Below are 13,211 nucleotides of genomic sequence, written 5' to 3'. Positions count from 1 at the left end.
ATGGGGCATGTCCTCTTTCACATCCATCACAATTCGTTATGACCTCCAATCTAGGAGAGGTTAGAGTGTCTAACTTCTTACTTAATGCCTCTACTTGGGTCACCAATGATGTAATCGCATCAATTTCATGGAGTCCGACAACTTTCTTCCTTTCCCTTGTATTCCATTGGTAGTTGTTCAGCCCCATTTCTTCAACTAATTGCTGGGCTTCTCCAGGGGTCTTGCTACCTAAGGTACCTCCTGCGGCTACATCAAGTAACTGTCTTGTACTTGGGTTTAAACCATTGTAAAAAGTCTGAATGATCATCCTCTTTGGAAACCCATTTTGAGGATATTTTGACAGAAGCTCCTTGAACCTTTCCCATGTCTTAAATAGAGACTCCATTTCCATTTGCACAAAAGGATGAGATCTCATTCCTAAGCTTTGCAGATTTTCCAGGAGGAAAATAATGGGCAAGGAAAGCTTCTACCATCTCCTCCCATGTAGTGATCGATGCTCTAGGTAATAAGTATAGCCACTGCTTCACTCTCCCCTTTAAGGAAAATGGGAAGGCTCTCAACTTAATGGCTTCATCCGTAACACCATTCATCTTAAGCATATCACACACTTCCAAGAATTTCTCTATGCGACTATTTGGATCCTCATTGGCCAAACCATTGAACTATGCAGCCTGTTGTAACATGTGGATAAATTCTGGCTTTAGCTCAAAATTCAGAGCGGTGATTGGGGGCCGCACAATGCTAGATTATGTCCCCAATGCTGACGGTCTGGCGTAATCAGAGAGTGTTCTCTGTTATTCATTCTGTACTGCCATGTTGTTAGATCCTTCAACTTCCACTTCAGCTAGATTCGATGATTCTTGTACAGGTTCTTTACCCCTTCTTCTGAGTGTATGTTCAAGTTCAGGATCACCTTCAAGCAATGTCGAAGGGTTCCCTAGGGTCAAAACCTGGAGCTGCACCAAAATAAAGAAAACAAAATTAAAACAATATTAGAATAAGAAGATATGAAATAGAATGAATGAATAGCTAAGATAGCAAAGTGCAAAGTATCTCTAAATGCCTACTCGCCGGTAACGGTGCCAAAAATATGACAATGCCCCTTGCGTGTGACCCGCAAGTGCACGGGTTCGTCGAGTAATAAATCCCAGGAGAATGGGGTATCATATCTACAGGGAGTAGGGAGTAAAAATACTTAAATTGCTACTTAACCACATGAAAGTGAACAATGATAGTATTGATAAAATGTAATGTGAACAAAGTTAAAAGAAACAAGAATGAGAGGCACAAGTAAGTGAGAGGTAAGGTAATCGATAGAAGTAGAGTACTCGAACAATGCTTCCCTAGGATTAATGTTTCAAGTGCAAGACCAACTATTATACTTCCTAATCAATGCTCAATGAGTTGTGGAAATCCTTAAGCACACGGTCCCAAATCTAAGGTCAACCGTGACTAACTCTACACTATGTCCCGGTGGAGAAATCGCTCAGTCTCAGCACCTCACACTGTGTAAAGTTGCATGGAGTTCTAGGGAATCTAAGTGATAAACCCTCTTCCTATATATAAACCTAACCCTTTGGTCCAGGCGAAAGGCCCCTAGTCACATTTAAGCCCCAGACACTAGATTCACTTCAATGCTTCACTCTGTTGCTTGGGCAACTAAGCTCCAGTGGAGTTCATCCTCTAGAACTTCATTCTATTGTGACCGCAAAGAACTCAAGGAAATGAAGGTAGGATAAATCACACCAGAGGGGAAAGTGGATGCTCCGCTACCTCTCAACTCACCCTCTCAACCCTCTCCAATCAAGCAATGTCTAACTCTCGTAGTGTGTAACTCATCTACAACGGTTACCAAGATAGACTCTCAACCCTAGTATCACTCTAAGGGAGAAATCATTCAACAAGCATTCAAGATTGAAACTCAATTGAAACATCAATTAAGGAAAGCATAATAAAAGATCAATAAAACAATAACATCCTAGGGTTTACAAAATTCAAGTACCCACTAGGGGGTTTAGCTCTCCATGGAGCACAATACAATCAACAATGAAATCGAAAATAAAAACAAGTGTTCCATAAGAAAACTCCCTCGGTAGTCATGTCGATGGTCTTGTGGAGAAGCCAAGTCTTCTCCAAAGGTCCCCTTGTCCGGTAGTGACTTAAATTCATGGAGGTTGGCACACATTCACATATCTTGGAGTTTCACTTGTGTCTTCACATTTGTTCCTTCCAAGCTTCCACCAAATAATGTGCTTACGATCTACTTTTGGGTTCTTTTCTCAATACTTAGCTTCACAACCCTACATGCACAAAATAACACAAATACACATGTATTAGAGCTTAAACCTGCAAAGTAATGCTCAACATAAGGAAAGAACACTTTGCATTCTTATCACACAAGCACTTATCACATTCTTAGCAGATCAGTGAGTGGCCGAGGTGACAGCACAGGTGTTTTAAGTCGGCAGGAGCTACTTTATCTATATTCGATGGTGCAGATTGAGCCGATGTATGTGGGGCATATCGTAGCCGATTATCTTCGTCATCAGGGCCAGTATGCCAGAGTTAGTGTTCTGTTCTCAGGCCCCTACATCACCAGACTCATCATGGGGATGGGTTTATTAGACGCTATTAGGGGGCTGAGAAGGCCATTGTACCGGCTCCACTTGGCATATACACTATGAGATTGATGGGGATGGTCTAGAGATATAGACAAGGAGTGTATATGATGATTATACCTCCTTATAAGATAGCAGAAGCTGAGGGAGTGGCAGCAGAGGGGTCACAGCAGGCGTTAGAGCTACAGCAGCAGCTAGAACAGATAGAGGTACCTCCCACATCACCAGAGGCACCTCCAGTTTGCATCTTCTATCCACCTCGAGCCCATGATCGACTTGAGAGGCTCGAGAGTGCTATAGGGATGCTCTAGAGTGATTTGGCTGAGGTTCGCGTGACGTAGGCCGCAAACCACATGGAGGTCATGGTGCGCCTTGATATCTTACAGCAGATCCTTGAGCGAGACGCGACATCTTCTTTCATCATGAAACCCCGTATACCTCAGGCGTCCACAGCACCACCATCACCAGTTCAGGCACTTATTGATCTACCAGCATCAACAACATCACCACTAGCAGTAGTAGAGGCAATCGAGCATAACACCGACAGTTGATGCTTCTTTCTTTTAGTTCCTTTATGTTTTCGTGTTTCATTTCTGTATTTTATTTTGGACTTGTATACCTCAAAAAGGATCTTCTTTCTGAGTTTATCTTCTATTTTGGTTTTGAGTTGCATTTCATTGCCTTATCTTTATATACTAGAGGTTTTTTATTTTTGTTGAGCTTCACTAAACCCCCTTGTGTATACGTACAGATGGTCTTGTGAGTATGGAATTTGAGAAACCAGTCATGGACACGGTTTAAGGGCCATGTGTGCTCCATAACCCATTGAGATTTAACTCCCAATGATTATAGCTCCATCAAATGCACCATTAAGAGTTCAGGGGAGTATTGTTTCAATTGGCCACTTCCACATATGCTTTTGATTGATTTATATCTTATTGTGCTTGCTTACGTACATTGAGGGCAATGTACATATTAAATGTTGGGGAGTTCACATTACACATGTTCATTGCATAAGTTTTGACTGAAATACATGCTCACGTAGCCGATGGCGGTTCACCTTAGTAGTAATGATTGTATTCTTAAGTTTAGGGGAATTTTTGACATTGAATGTTCTCATGCTCTAGTTTTTACTTGAATTTATAGGAATTTTTTCCATATTGACAACTGTTGCACTACTTGGTCATTAAACTCTTTTGGAAACTTAAGTTCGATGTTTAAGGGACTAGTTAGTTGTGTTTTCATGTGTTAATTTTGCTGAAAAGAATTCTTGTTTTCATTGTGCATTTGGGGTGGAAAGAGCTACCACCTATGAAGTATGAAGCTACTCTCTTAAGTCAAATACTAGTTATGCCCTAATGAGAAAAAGAGCTATCTCATGGGATGAGTGAAAGCTACTACCCCGATAGAAAGAGCTACCACCTCAAAAGTGTGAAAGCCACCTTAGCGGCCGCTTCGGAAAGGGCTACCTTAAAGGATGTGTGAAGCTACTACCATCTCTTTATTTTGTGTTGTTTTGAAGATAAATAAGTCCCTTTATAGCTAGAACTTTGAGGAGTATAAGTTGGGTTGACTTGAGTGAGTTTACACACACACGATTTCGGGTTTGTTGTCCTTTTTTATTCGAGTTTTTAGCTAGAGCAATGATTTTTTGTATTTAGTGTTGAAATTTTTCTTACTTGTAGAATGCTTCCCTTGCATGCTTTGGTGAACCTAAGGCCAAGCACTTTCAATATTTCCTTCTTCTATGCTTCAATGTTTTATTTTTGCTTGTGAACAAGCAAAAGCTTAAGTGTGGGGGAGTTTGATAAGTGCTTGTGTACTAAGAATATGAAGTATTCTTATCTTATGATGAGCATTACTTTTATCAGGTTTTAGCACTAATACGTGTCTTTTTGTGTTCTTTTTCGCATATAGGGTTGTAAAGCCAAATTGAGAAGAAAGGAGCCAAAGTAGATTGCAAATGCATTATGTTGATGGAATATTGAAGTGGACATACCAGAAGACACAAGTTGTGCTCGAAGACATAAGAGTGTGTGCCAACCTCCATTATGCTTGATGGAATATGTAAATTGGGGGGCACAAAGGTAGTCACACTCATGTGTTCCGACTTGTGAAAGGCTAGCAAGATTCCCGTCAAATGTGCTTTTACTTGAAGATGCAACGTGATCTACAGCATAGACGTGTGCCCGTTTGCATTGCCTCGATGAAACGTGTGGATTCGGGAGTATTTTGGCGGAGTACAGTTCACAGGACGCTGAAAAACCAAGTTCTGCAGATTCACACAAGCGTGTGGAAAATCCACACGCCCGTGTGGATTCTCGATTCTAGCCCTATATAAAGCCGCGATTCAGCCTTATTTCGAAATCCTTCTTTCCATCTTTTCTCCATCCTTTGAGAGACTTTCGACTAGGGTTTAGAGAGGCTTTGGCAAGGCTTTTGGAGTGGTTCTATGGCTTCGACACCACGTTTCTCTTAGAAGATAGTTATTGGGGGAGCTTTCATTGGCACCGGTCCAGCGAGGTGCGCCCTAGGCTTGACAAGGGAACCTTTGGAGAGAACGAGGCTACTCCATAAGACTATCAACATGAATACCGAGGGGATTTTTCTTATGGATTATATATTTTTACTTTCGATTTCATTATCGATTGTATCTTGCTCCATAGAGAGCGAAACCCCTAGTGGGTACTTGGACTTGTAAACCCTAGGATGCTATTGTTTCATTGACCTTTTATTATGTTTACCTTAATTGATGCCTTTAATTGAGTTCCAATCTTGCATGCTAGTTGAATGATTTCTCTCTTAGAGTGACACTAGGGTTGAGAGTCTACTTTGGTAATCCTTGTGAGTAAGTGACACACCATGAGAGTTAAACAAAGCAAGTGATAAATGTCTAAATGTAGGTATTTTCCTATATGTATTTTATACACTTTGCATGTATTTTGTTGAGGATTGATGCCCATTTTGCGCTTAATCATGTAGTATTTTCTTTGTAGGGTACAAGAAATCCATGGAGAACATGATGATACTATTTGGACGAAAAGAAGAAGAAAGCAGGCCCAAAGTATTGAAGTAGAGCACCACATTGATGTTATTGTAGCAATCACTGTAGCATCGGGATTGTTTGAAGCTGCTTGCCCAGAATTTCATGTGGCCCCCATACAGCCCGTATGGAGGCCATATGCAGCCTGTATGCACCCCGTATGAAGCGAAAATTGGGGTTTTGAGCACTATACGGCCACCATATGGTCCCCATGAGAGTATATATACAGATTTCTAGGGCTGAATTGGGGGACTTTGGACTGACTTTTGGAGAGGGCTTTTTGGAGACCTCTTGGGAGACATTGAGCAACCTTGGGAGGAAGAAGAAGGGGGAGGAAACGAGGAGATCATTGAAGGGCAAGGTGAAAGGCTCTCAAGGCAAGAAGATATCATCATTTAAGGGGGTGTTCGACAACCATTTGAAGGAAGGAGATCCTCGGCTAGAGGAAGCGTCATTCGGCATTCCTTTGTCGGGGGAAGCATCATTTGGCCCATTTTCCATCTCGTCCTTCACTACTTCATCTAGGGAGTGTTATTTATGAGTTTGCTTTGTGTTTTACTTAATTTTGTTGAGTGGTGTGATATGATGGCACACTAGACCCCCAAGGCCATCGGATGTCGGTGAACCTTGGGGGGGGGTATCATGTATTTTGGATGATTGCTTGTTAATTCAAAGCTTGGTTTAATTTGAGATTTAATCCATTGTTTTCATGCTAAGACCTACACTTAGGAGAAATCCATAGTTCTTTTGTGAGTTATACATGTAGATGTGACCTGCTCGCATGTATTAGATCGTGAATGGATTAGAAGGGGATACTTGTATCAACACGCCAAGAAATTAAGTGTTGGTAGCCCTCCGTGTTCGAGGGGTGAACTTAGGATGAGTTTATCTCTATTTTGACATTTTCTTGTACTTAATGCAATCGTAGGAATGTGGATTTGGAAGAAATTCCTATCAACATTCGTATGGGATTAAGGTTCAACCGCCGAGAAATTGGGGTTGTTTTAATCTAGAAATCTCTCGGTCCAAATTACCCTTGCATCTTTTGTTCTTCATCCATGTATCATGATGACCCCTAAAGGGGATCCACATCCATAGGCCTTTGCATTTTATTGTTAGCCTTGCTTGCTCATTGCTTGTTCTCTCTTAATTGTTGGTAATCTTGTATTTAGTTTTAATCGCAATCTAGTAGAGTAAATTCCGTCACTTAAGATTTTAGGCTAGATAATAGGTCGAGAAGGTGTAATAGGAGATCCTTAGTGCTATGGAATACGATCATCGTGTCTTTACACGAGGTATTACTTGGCGATCTTGTACACTTGCAAGGAAGCAATCAGTAAGATTGGAGAGGGTCAAGAGGATGAGTCGAAAGGTAGCAGAGCATCCCCTTTCCCCTCCAGTGTGATTTATCCTACCTCCATTTCTTAGAGTTCTTTACGGTCACAATAGAGTGAAGGTCTAGGAGAGGAAGCATTGGACTAATCCTTAGTATCTAGGCTTAATTATGACTAGGGGTCTTTCGCCTGGACCAAAAGGTTAGATCTACATATAGGAATAGGGTTTATCACTTGGAATCCCTAAAACTTCTTACAACTTTGAACAGTGTGAGGTATTGAGACTGAGCGATTTCTCCGCCGGGACGTAGTGTAGAGTTAGTCACAGTTGACCTTAGGTTTAGGACAGTGTCTTTTAGGATTTCCATGACTCATTAAGCATCAGTTAGGAGATATAATAGTTGGTCTTGCACTTGAATCAATAACCCTAGGAGAAGCAATGTCCGAGTGCCCCACTTTCTATCGATTGTATTTCCTCTCATTTGGTCATGCCTCTCATTCTTATTTTCTTTAGTCGCATTCACATTGATTTTATCCACACCATTATTGTTTCATCTTCATTTAGTTAAGTAGCAATCATTGTGTTTCTATTCACTATTCCCTGTGGATACGATAACCCACTCACCTGGGATTTATTACTTTGACAAACCTGTGCACTTGCAGGTCACACGCAATGGGTGTGCCAGTGTCATTAAGCACAAAAACACCACCGAGTGTAGTAGACACATTGCCAACACTAATGATATCATCTATACATAGAGCAATTAACAACAAATCAACTCATAATAAAATAACAAAAAATCTAATAATCAAGCATATAAATAACAACCACCCATCTCCAAGTTAATTTTTGTGACATTAAACCTAGTCTTTTGATAGAGATTCAATTCACTAGTAATTAACTTGTTGTAGTAATCAAGTTTTATAGTAAAATCCAGTCAAGTATAAAGTCTTCCTTTGGGCCGACTAAATACTCACAATAGACACTTAATAACTATAAACAACCTATTACCACATATGCAAACAAATCTCCACCAGACAATAGTCTTCCTTTGTGCCGATGTGTAGTCTGCATAAGAATAAGCATGCACTAACATCATGGTTATTCACAAACAAAAAGTTTCCACAACAGAGGTTACTTTGGTGATGATGTTGCATCTACCAATTGTAGTAAATACCCAAGAAAACAATAAAAGCAACTCTAAGTTGTTATTTCCTAATAATTATTAAAAAACTTTATAATTATAAATAAAAATTAAATTCATAATAATTAAACTAAAATCCAAATATTATTCTAATTCAAAATTAATGTAACATAAATTATTAATTATGCTCAAGAGCTTTGATCAAGATTAACATAAAAAATAATAATAATAATAATAATAAATCTAATCATGAATAAAAACTTGTGAACATGAATGTTTTATAAATCAATTCATATCTAACAAGGAAACAATGACATGATATATATTATATAATATTCACAGTATATAACATCATAACATCATTTAATTTCTCAAAATCCATGAGCATGTTATTAAGCAGAGGATCTTAAACATGGGCACAGTTTTCAATCTAAGATTTTAAAAAACCAAAAACCACAACAATAGGCTATATGCACTCGGATTACACTTCGATCAATATATATATCAATTAATCAACTTGTACATGCCAATATATGTATATATAACCATCGTTATATTAGCATGAAAAATCTCAACCGAAGCATCCATAATAAAATCAATGAATGCAAGATTTAATCAAAATAAATCCCAAACAATTCCAAAACAAGATGGTTATGGTACCATTTGATGGATCTAATCGGTATAAGTGTTGTAAAATCGTTGGATCTTCTTGTTTGAAGATTGCTTAGGAACAAAGAAAGTGGCGGAAGCATACCTGTACTTGAATCCATTGATTACGATAAAGGTGATTGGGTCTTGTGGTTCTTCTCACTGATCACATGCAGAGAAGGGAGATGGGAACTCTAATTCAGAAAACCTAATTCTGAATCACAGATCGTTGCGTGCTCAATCAGGGACCACACCCTATTTATAAGAAATCTATATGGGACTAATTACAAGTCTGCTCATCATAGATTTGACAATTTTGCCCCAAGAAATTCTACACAACATATGATTATTATGTAAATCCACACATTTAAAATTATTAATTAGGACCCTATTCAAACTTGAATTAGATCACAACAATTTGGGTCCATTCAAAACTTAAATATAATAAAATATACACAATTATAAACATTAGTTATGTACGTCTACCCAACTTATGCATATAAGTCCTTATATCCCTATATAATGTGTGGTCCACAACCCAACACTTTGTTTGTCTTTTTTTATTTGTGTGGTTTTAAATGGACCAATTATGACTTTGACATTCATAATTTTGTTCAGTTTGAAACTGAAACAGTTTATGGAATCTTGTGACTACATTTAGGCTAGTACTTTGGAAACCCTCAATCATCATCTGGAATTGAGACTTTATCAAGTAGATTTTTCAAATGTCCAGTGATAAGTGTCTAAATGTAGGTGTTTTCATATATATATCGTATGCACTTTGCATGTATTTTGTGAGGTTTGATGCCCGCTTTCACGCTTTAATCGCTCTATTATTTGCTTTGTAGGGCATATGGAAGCCATGGAGAACAAGAAGATATCATTTTTGGCAAAAAGAGAAGAAAATAGAATTTTCATACTACCCCCATACTACCCAAGATGGGGGCCGTATGCATCTAGAAAAGTGAGATTGATTTGGTGTTCTGTCCGATTTCCATACTACCCAAGTATACGGGGCCGTATGGAGGCCGTATGCACCCCGTATGGAACGCGAATCTAGGGTTTCTGAGTGATATACGACCCCCATACGACCCCTATACGGCCCGTATGCCCTCGGGGGTATATATACTCACTTTTAGGGCTGATTAAAGGACTTTTGGCTGGCCGACTTTTTGGGGAGATCATTTGGGAGATCTTGGGCGACCTTTGGGGAGGAGAAAGAGGGCGAGAAAGCTAGAAGATCATTGAAGCCCAAGGTCCAAGGCTCTCAAGGCAAGAAGGCAACATCATTCAAAAGGGGAGATCGATCACGACTTGAAGGAAGGAGAACCGCGGCTAGAGGAAGCGTCATTCAGCATTCCTTTGGCGGGGAAGCGTCATTCGGCATATTCTCGCCTCAACCTTCACCATTTCATCTAGGGAGTGTCATACTATGTCTTTGTTTCATGTTTTGCTTGATTGTATGCTTTGTTATGAGATGATGACACACTAGACCCCCAAGGCCACCGGGTGTTGGTGAACCTTGGGGGGTTTTATCATGTATTTTGGATGATTACTTGTTAATTCTATGCTTGGGTATGTTTGAGATCTAATCCATTGTTTTCATGCTAAGTGTTACACCAAGGAGAAATCCGTAGCTCTTTTATGAATGATGCATGTAGATGTGACTTGCTCGCATGTATTAGGTCATGAATGGATTAGAAGGGGATACTTGTATCATCACGCCGAGAAATCGGGTGTTTGGTAGCCCTCCATGTAGGTTTAATCCGAAGAAGAGTAGGTTTATTCCTAAGCGAGATTTCCTTGTACTTAATGCAATCGTAGGGAATGTAGATTTGGAAGAAATTCCTATCTATGTTCAGTATGGGATTAGGGTTCAATCGCCGAGAAATTGGGGTTGTTCTAATCTTGGAATCTCATGGTCCAATTTACCCTTGCATCTTTAAATCATCATCCATGTTGCATGATAACCCCTCAAGGCGATCCACATCCATAGGCCTTTGCACTTCATTGATTCTCTTGCTTGCTTATTGCTTGTTCTCTAATTTGCTAGCAAATCTTGTGTTTAGTTTTTATTTGTATTTAGTAGAGTAAAATCCATCACTTAAGATCTTAGGCTAGATAATAGCTCGAGAAGGAGTAATAGGAGATCCTTAGCCCCGTGGAATACGATCCTCGTGTCTTTGCACGAGGTATTACTTGGCGATCCCGTACACTTGCGGTGAAGCGATCAAGTTTTTGGCGCCGTTGCCGGGGACCATTAAGGAATTCTAGGAAACTTTTAGATTATTACTCTAGCCATTTCATTCTTTACTCATTTGTTGTTTTTTTCTTTTTCCCTTGATCTTAACTCTCTATCATTTTTTTCTTGGTTGTGCAAGGTACTCGTGCATGACACGGTCGAATCCGTCGCCTTTTGATTACACCGGATAGTGAAATTGAAAGAACTTTGCGTCGGAGATTGAGAGAAGTTGGTGAAGGGTCGGGTACACAACATCGAAATTGAGGATAGAGTGTCTACAATCATGGCCGAAGAACGACGTACTTTATCCGAATATGAGAGACCCCAATTCACGGGTGATGAGTTCAGTGTTCAAGCAATCGCAGCGGCATCCAACAACTTTGAAATTAAAGCAAGTACAATCGGCATGATCCAAAATTCAGTCCAATTCAATGGTCTTGCCCATGAGGATGTGCATGACCACCTTTCCCGGTTCCTCCAAATTTGCTCTACATTCAAGATCAATGGGGTGTCGGACGTTGCTATCCGCTTTGAGATTATTTCCATTCAGTTTGAGAGATGGAGCTTATCGCTGGCTTTACCCTCATTGTCTCCGGGATCTATTAAAACATGGAAGGACATGGTGGAGAAGTTCCTTGAAGATATTTTTCCGCCAAGCAAAGCGGCGAAGTTGAGGCAAGAAATTTCAGCCTTTAAACAAGGGGAGTCCGAAACATTGTTTGAAGCTTATGAGAGATTCAAGGATCTCCTTAGAAGGTGCCCCCACCATGGTTTTTGCTTCATGGATGCGAGTACAAATCATTTACAATGGGCTAAATTATGCTACTCGCCAACTCATTGATGCTACGGCGGGCGGTTCCCTTTAGCAACAAGTACCTCGATGAGGCCGAGCAATTACTTAAGTCAATGGCAAGCAATGAATCACATTGGGCCCTCAAGGGGATCTTCACAAAAAGACCGCTGGGCTTTTATGAAGTAAGTAGTGATAATGCCTTAGCCGCAAAGGTTGACGTGTTGACTCGAAAGATTGATCTTCTTATGGGTAGTAGTTCAAGGTCCCGAATCGGTGCTAAGTTGTAGTACTTGCGGTGGTGGGCACGGTGCAGCCCAATGTCCGATTGCTAGCTCGCTCTGCTGCATCCGCTGAGAATGTGGACTACATTGGGGGCAACGCAATCAAGGGAACCCATATAGTTCAACTTACAATCCGGGTTGGAAGAACCACCCAAATTTTTCATGGAACCAAGGCCAACAACAACAAAGAGGTGCACCACCTCAAGGATCTCAATTTCAACAACCGGCCGTTGAGAGGAAGTTTTCCACTGAAGAGATCCTTGCCAAGTTCATGCTCAGTACCAATGACAGGTTCAATAATCTAACTAGTAGCATGGATGCACAATTTGGCAAGGTGAATGCTCAACTCACTCAGCACGCCGAGCAGTTCAGTGAAATAGGATCTGTTTTAAGAAACCTCCAAGCTTCTGTGAAATCTCTTGAGCATCGAGTGGGGGAGCTCGCGAAGGCACATTCTGAACGTCCTCTAGGTTGTCTTCCAAGCAACACAGAAGACAATCCAAGAGAGCACTTAAAGGTCATTGCTCTTAGAAGCGGGAGGCAAGTGGAGACAAGGGTCGAAGTTGACCCAAGTGTCAGGAAAAGTGGGGTAGCCTCCGGGGAAGACCCCAAGCTAGTTGAAGAAAATAGTGAAGACAAAAATCTGGGCATAAATGACAAGTTCCAACAACAGGGACCACCAAAATCATCCGAGTACAAGCCTCCGATCCCCTATCCAACAAGATTGAAGCATGACAAGGAGGATGTTCACTTCAGAAAATTCATCAACATCTTCAAACAACTTCATTTGAACATCCCGATAGTTGAAGCGTTGACTCAAATGCCGAAATATGCCAAGTTTCTAAAGGAGCTCCTCACAAATAAGAGAAAGTTGGAAAGAAAGAAGGCACGATTGCACTTACGGGAATTGCTCGGCTATTCTAGAAAAAGAAGCTCCCACAAAAAGTTGAAGGATCCGGTAGTTTCATTATTCCATGCATGCTTTGAAGGTGGAGTCCAAGAGAATGCTCTAGCGGACTCGGGGCTAGCATAAACGCCATGCCCCTACACCATGTATTTGAAACTTGGCTTGATGAATTAAGGCCCACGAGGATGACCTTACAGCTA

The 13,211-nt window shown here is 40.5% G+C and overlaps 2 non-coding genes across 2 annotated transcripts; one reads left to right on the top strand and one right to left on the bottom strand.

Annotated features, from left to right (window-relative positions):
* The first annotated feature begins 317 nt into the window (after positions 1-317).
* On the top strand, positions 318-425 carry LOC120271353. Its single transcript, XR_005539966.1, has one exon. It is a non-coding gene; the product is annotated as a small nucleolar RNA R71 (small nucleolar RNA).
* An 11,272-nt stretch (positions 426-11,697) lies between these two features.
* On the bottom strand, positions 11,698-11,804 carry LOC120271313. Its single transcript, XR_005539929.1, has one exon. It is a non-coding gene; the product is annotated as a small nucleolar RNA R71 (small nucleolar RNA).
* Positions 11,805-13,211: the final 1,407 nt, after the last annotated feature.

The sequence above is a fragment of the Dioscorea cayenensis genome, chromosome 10 (genome assembly GCF_009730915.1).
Source record: "Dioscorea cayenensis subsp. rotundata cultivar TDr96_F1 chromosome 10, TDr96_F1_v2_PseudoChromosome.rev07_lg8_w22 25.fasta, whole genome shotgun sequence".
Lineage (NCBI taxonomy): Eukaryota > Viridiplantae > Streptophyta > Magnoliopsida > Dioscoreales > Dioscoreaceae > Dioscorea > Dioscorea cayenensis.
Note: the sequence above shows the minus strand (reverse complement) of the source record. Positions and strands in the feature narration are given on the sequence as shown.